Source organism: Arachis ipaensis, chromosome B03, assembly GCF_000816755.2.
Source record: "Arachis ipaensis cultivar K30076 chromosome B03, Araip1.1, whole genome shotgun sequence".
Classification (NCBI taxonomy): Eukaryota; Viridiplantae; Streptophyta; class Magnoliopsida; order Fabales; family Fabaceae; genus Arachis; species Arachis ipaensis.
In genome coordinates, this window is record NC_029787.2 from 5,106,331 (window position 1) to 5,113,176 (window position 6,846).

The 6,846-nt window shown below is 27.5% G+C and overlaps 1 long non-coding RNA gene across 1 annotated transcript in view; it reads right to left on the reverse strand.

The window, feature by feature from the left end:
• LOC110269899 overlaps positions 1-3,559 on the reverse strand; it is a 15,288-nt gene extending 11,729 nt beyond the window's left edge. The window contains exon 1 of the long non-coding RNA XR_002358737.1: positions 3,545-3,559. This is a non-coding gene — a long non-coding RNA (uncharacterized LOC110269899). The remainder of the gene's footprint in view (positions 1-3,544) is intronic.

Sequence of the window (6,846 nt, forward strand, 5' to 3'; positions counted from 1 at the left end):
TATTTTGTTGGTCTTTTTTTTAAATTAATTCAATAATTATTATAAAAATTAAAAGTGATACTCAACAAATATTCTATTAGAATTACTCTTAAGTTAGAATTTATGATACACGGATACTGATACGGACACGGGACACGACACGACACAGAATACGCCGACACACGAATTTTAAAATCTTATATAACACAGGGACACGCATACATATAAAATATAAAGTATTTTTTAGATAAATCGTAATGATATTTTAATATTTTATTGATATTAAAATATAAATTAAATTTTTTTATTATTTTTAATATCTTATTTTAATTATATCAAGTATTTAAAATATTTTTTGTTTTAATAAATAATAATATATGCTATATCTAAATTTATTTTAAGAATATATGTTAAGAATAAGACTGGACACGCTGACACGTGATGATATTTAGGTGTGTCTAGGTGTGTCTGGAGAAAATTTTTTTATTTTTTATTAAGACACAGTTGGACACAACAGATACGCATGTTGAACCAATATCGGTGAATATTGTGTCCAAAATGTGTCTGACACGCAGACACCACAATTCAATGAAGTGTCCGTATTTCATAGGTTCGAATTTTGTTTTTTTAACCATCTATTGCTACTATATATAATATACGTAGTTCAATAATGTTGCCTAGTGTAGATCATTAGAGCATAACAGAAAGAAAGTGTAAGTATTATAGTAATTGTACCTAGTAAATAGGGTAGAACATTCTGACCATTATTCATTTTTTGAACAATCCAAAGCATACCCGTGACCCTAGAGAGTTCAATGAAGAATAACAACTTACCTCCTATAGTTTTCAATTATATATATTGATGGAATATTATATATTGACATTTTTTATGCACATTTATTATTTTTTATATATATCAAAAATAAGGAGACTCGAATCCGCGACCTCTTAAATGAGTATGGAGAGATTATGCCATTTGAGCTATAACTCATTGGTAAAAAAATTGATCATCTAATATTTCTATTATGTAATTTGATTAGATAAGTATAGAGATTTTAATTTTTTTAATAGCATTATTAGAAAAAAATATTTTTAGCGGTCGTTTATTTTATTTTTAGCGACAATTAAAATAATTGTTAATTTATTTATCGACAATAAGACATGCATTAGCCGTATTATGTTTTGTCGTTAAAATAAAGGTTTTAACAGTAATTATATTGTCAATAAAAAATTTTTTGATGACCACAAAAAATATATAATTATCATTATAACATATAATAATAATAATGACAAATAAATAATTATTACAAAAACATAAGTTAAATAAAATATACAGTAATCATTATCTTATTATTATTAAAAATTTGCAACTAATAATATATATGATGATCCATCTCAGAAATATATAAACCTTCTAGCTATGTCTAGATTCCATTGTTGAAGGAGTCACATTCAATCATATCATTCATTCATTCATCACTTTCCTTTCTACTTTCCTTTCTTACTTTGAAAATTATGAGGAAAGTGACACACAATAATGGTGGCTTTCTAGTCTTCTAAAAATATATATAGCATCCCAAGCAAAACCTAATTAGCCTTTGATTTTTATCTCACAATCAAAAATCATGTTTGGTAACTAATTTAGGTTGGTTGAGTAGTGGTCAACTCACTCGTCTATTTAAGTAAGTGTCGGAGATTCGAATTCCGCCTTGTGCATGCAGCAACCTATTGATCAGTGACAGACTTTTAAATAGAGTTTAGATCCACGACAAATTAATTCTTGACTTATCGGATTAAAAAATACCGTAAGCAACCAAAATAAAAATAAAAAAAAATCATGTTTGGTGGTCAAAGTCTACAGGGAATCCTCTATGCAAATACATGATCATATATTATCACTAGTGCCTAAGAATCCAGAAGGGTCCAAATAGATATTCAATAATGAGAAGATTCTATTCCAAAATAATATTACCAGCATCTTCATCAGGTTTCAGCTTATATATGCAGTGTTAAAATGGACAACATATGTTGCATCACATGACCTATCTCCATCTCCATGTGACCCACTATGCATTCCTTTTTAGAAGAGAAAGTTTTTGTCTTTTATGCTACCAAAGCACAAATCTAAATGCATAACATGTGAAGATCATCACCATGTGTCAACTAATTTAATAAATTTTTAAAATAAAAATGAAAAAAAAAATAGAGATAGAGAAGATGCATGCCTCCAAAAAGCAAACTATATATTATTGGATTAATTTACTAAAAGGGAAGGTTTGAAAGATTATATATATATATGAGGTTAATTTTTATACATGGCCGGCCAGTGTAATACGTTTTATACTGTTATATAATCATAACTGTTTTTTTTTTATAATCATTCATACGATTATACTAATATGTAATTTTGAAAATATTTTTATCTTCTCAAAATAAAAATATAAGTATATAATCTTTTGAATTTGCTAAATACAAAATAAAATATATAAAAACAAAAATATCTTTAAAAATTTTTACTAAACTAGATTTTATATCGATTAATGTTTTATAGGAACTTAAAAAATGGGATAATTTGTGTTTACTTCATGATTTCTTTTTCCATCCTTTGAAATAATTTTAAGACTTATAAACAAAAGGTTGTTATTGTGAAGAGAGATATAAACAAAATTTAAATATTAATTATTTTCCCCACCGTTAAACTTCTGTTCAAGGTTGTTAGTGACATTATTATTCAAAAGGACATGTAATTATAATAATGATGTCTTTCCAATTTTTGAGTGAACATAACGAAGTTTGGATTTTTAAAAGAGATGTTAATGTGGACTAAAAAGGACTAAGCATTTGTTTTAGTGATGAAAATATTTTTTTGCTGAGCAAGTTAAGTATATTTTGTTCTTTTGCGAGAGAAAAAAAAAACGAATTGGTGAGCTAATTAAGCATTGCCTATATATAGTTTTCAAGAGCTTAGAAATTGAGTTGTACTATATTATTCTTTTTTCTTTTTAGACAAGGAGTTGTACTATATTATTCCTGAATGTTCCATGTTACAAGATATTTTGCAACTTGCTAAAGAACACAACGGTAAACCTAATATTTATTCATTTATTTTTGGTAGATGGTAAACCTAAGAATTAACAACTAATGTATGTGTCAATACATATATATATAAGATTATTATTATTATTATATGTATAGTATATACAATATTGTTTTAAATTGCTAACTAGACAACAAATATTCGTATGTAATTAATTTGTTAGGTAATTCATGCATTGATTAATTAAATAATTTTAATAATGTGATAACATATAGTAAATATCTGTTGAAGAGAATATTTTAATATCAATAATTCATCAACATTTTAATAAATATATCATCCTTTTAAGGGAATTGCTCATTAGTGGGCAATGAAACAAACGATTTTTTTAATACGAGTAAAGTATCGTTTTTATCTCCAACATTTGGGATAAGTCCTATTTGTGTCCCTAATGTTTAAATCGTCTTATTTGTATCCTTAACGTTTATAAAAATGATTCAATGTTATCCTACTATCAATTATACTAACAAATTAGATTATATTTTTCAATTATTTTCACTTAGATGTATTCATTCTCAATTAGGTCCCACTTGGATGTGTTCGATTTTAATATTATATCCACTATTTGTGTTTTGATTAAATTATGTCCTTATAAAAGTGAATTACGTAAATGTTGTAGGAATTAGTTTCAACATTTGATGAGCTATTTTTCGGAGTAGATCATTAATTCTATCTCAGACATTTGTATTCTAACTTCAAGAAGAAATTTTTAAAACTCAAACTAAAATGTTCATGATGTGTAATTGACGGCAGAATAATATTGAATCACTTTTACAAACGTTAGGGATACAAATAGGACGATTTAAATGTTAGAGACACAAATAAGATTTACTCCAAACGTTGGGGACAAAAACGATACTTTAATCTTTTTAATATTAAATTATTAAGAGTGAATTTTCTAAAAATAATCTCAATTATGTGTTATAATCTATTGTGAGTTTTTTACAAAGCGTTAATGACATTTTGTCTTTTCATAATTAAAAAATATTTTATTATAAAACGTCTGTTGTTATCATAATATTATAAAATACTAAAATAATTAAATATTTTCGTATTTTACGTTAAAATTATTCATATATAAAAAAATTAGCCGAAATAAATCAGTCTTTTTCCTTGTTTTATTCCTTTCTTTTTTTTTAATTTATTTTTAAAATAAATTTAAAAGGAAAAATTGTTGGTGGGGTTGTGAGTTTGATGTTTCTACCTTAATAAAGTAATATGAATGATAGGTGCTTCCTGCTAAGGAGCGTCTCATCAATATACATGAAAAATTCACCACCGAATCTCAGCCAAATAATGATGAAATTTCACATGCAAAGGACAATACCTTTAATCTATATACATATATCATGAATTTCATTTTGCACCTAAAGTCATGGATTTCTTATTACTTGGATTTCTTATTCACCACTCTTTTTCTGTCAAAAAGGTCCCATTCATCCAAATCAATATACATAGTTTTTATAACATACTTTATCTCCATTTTTTAAATTAAATAATTACTTACATACACATATTAAGTTAACATAACTTTATCTCCATTTTATACTATTAAAGTTGTGATTATGATTCAATTTATTGAATAGAGTAAGGTGAAAAGAAAAAACAATATTTCATCCATCCATACATCTAATAATTATTATTAGAGTAAATGCCATTTTCGGTCCCTAACTATTTGTTCGATAGATTTCTCTTCCCCTAAGAAATCTAAATATCCAAATCGGTTCCTATTTACTTTGATATATGTACATTCCAGTCTCTATTTACTTTGAGTAAATGCCCTTTTCGGTCCCTAATCAAGGACATATATAAAAATAGATAGGAACCGATTTGAGTGTTTAGATTTCTTAGGGGATGAAAAGTTCATTGGACAAATGGTTAGGGACCGAAAATGGTATTTACTTTTATTATTATTTTCATCATACTAATATTGATTATTGATGTAATAAAGAAAATAAAAAATAAATAACGCATATTTACATGATTGTTCTTTATTGGAAGTGCGTATTATTTTAGAATAAGACCACAGAATTGTCAGAAGCCGTAGGTCACAGTGCATGTTCCTTTCTGGATCTTTTCTTTGAAAAAACTAAGTGTGATTCAAAGGATTAAAAGGTTAAAGAAGTGATGGTTAGTGGAGAGAGTGCTTGAAAGGCAAAAGAATACAAGAGATGGCAGCATCATAATATATTATTATTATTATTTTTAATTTTTTTACACCTAGGAAAGACAACAATTTTAAGTCAAGGGTTGGAGGGGAATTAGAAAATTATGGAAGTGTAGTTAAAGGTGGTAGGAAAGGGCAACTTCACAAGCTTCTCTTTTCCTCTGAATGCGTATCATAGGTTATTCTATGTTTATTACTATTACTAAGTACTAATAACTTGGTTTTACTCTCATATATACTGACACTGTTTTTCTTTTGGGTCTCGTGCAATGCAAAGAATGCATGTTAATCCTCGTAATAATCACTTGTTCGAATTTAGCTTGATACCAAGGCCTCAATTTTTGTTTCATTTATAATTTTTATGTATTAAATAAAATAGAATTAAACTAACATATATTTCAAATATATATGATAAAATCAGTAATGAGTAAATTACTATTTTTATTCATAAAAATTAAAAATGCTGACAAATTTACCATAGAAAAAAGAAATTATCAAATGTATCCATCAACAATAACATCTGCTTATCGAAACTATTCAATCGTTATTCAGACGTTGACTCCGTTAATGACTCTCCCTACGTGGCACATTATGGCGTTACATGGCTTAGAGGGTCTTCATATGTGACCTGATGAGCTGTGTGACCGTTATAATGAACCCTAAATCCTAAAATTTTTTAAATTTAAAACTTTTTTCATCTCAAACACGAACCCTAGCCTTAGATTAACAAAATTTTTCGAAGATATTCCAATATCAAGGCGTAGATTCTTTACCCCATCTTTGAATGGGAGTTGTAGTGTATCTAGAAACTCAATTTTAAAGCTGGTGCATGATAAAAAGTTCAATGGGAGATGCTTCCGTGGGTTGGATGTGACTTTATTGCAGTCGGAGATGGCAATAAATCATAGGAGGTGATTTGTCCGCTGTCCCAAATGGAAGATATACCCTTTGTACATTTTGTTTTATTCGAAGTGAATATATTTCCGATCTAAGTTTTTCTGCCATTGATAGACTTCAGACTGCAGCTACTTTGTATAGGTAGACGAAATCGAAGATCAGTAGGAGGGTTTGAGGAGAGCTTTTTCAAAAAGAAAGATGCACGAAAATGTTCTTGAGGCTGAGGTGAAGATGCTCATGAAATTAGGAAATATTGAAGCTGAAGTTAGTAGATTTAGGTGATTATCGTCTGCAGCTAACCTACACAGAAATGGATGGGATGTAATGTTTGAGTGAAGAAAAAGAACAATTTGTCTCTCCTACGATTCTAACCTTTGTTTTGTGAAACGCGCTTATTTTTTTAAATAATTTTTTAACTATCATTTATATTTTTTTTTGGTAGATAACTACCATTTATATTTTAATACAAAATAAATCACAATTTTCATGTATGAAGACTCCTAAACCACGTAACGCTGTAATGTGCCACGTAGGGAGGATCACGAACATAGTCAACGCCAAATTAACGATTGGATAATTTTGATACACAGATATCATTATTAATGGATACATTTGGTAATTTTTTTCTTCTGTGGATAGATTCGTTAGCGTTTTCAACTTCTATCGATAGAAATAATAGTTTATTCATTATTAATTAAAAATCATT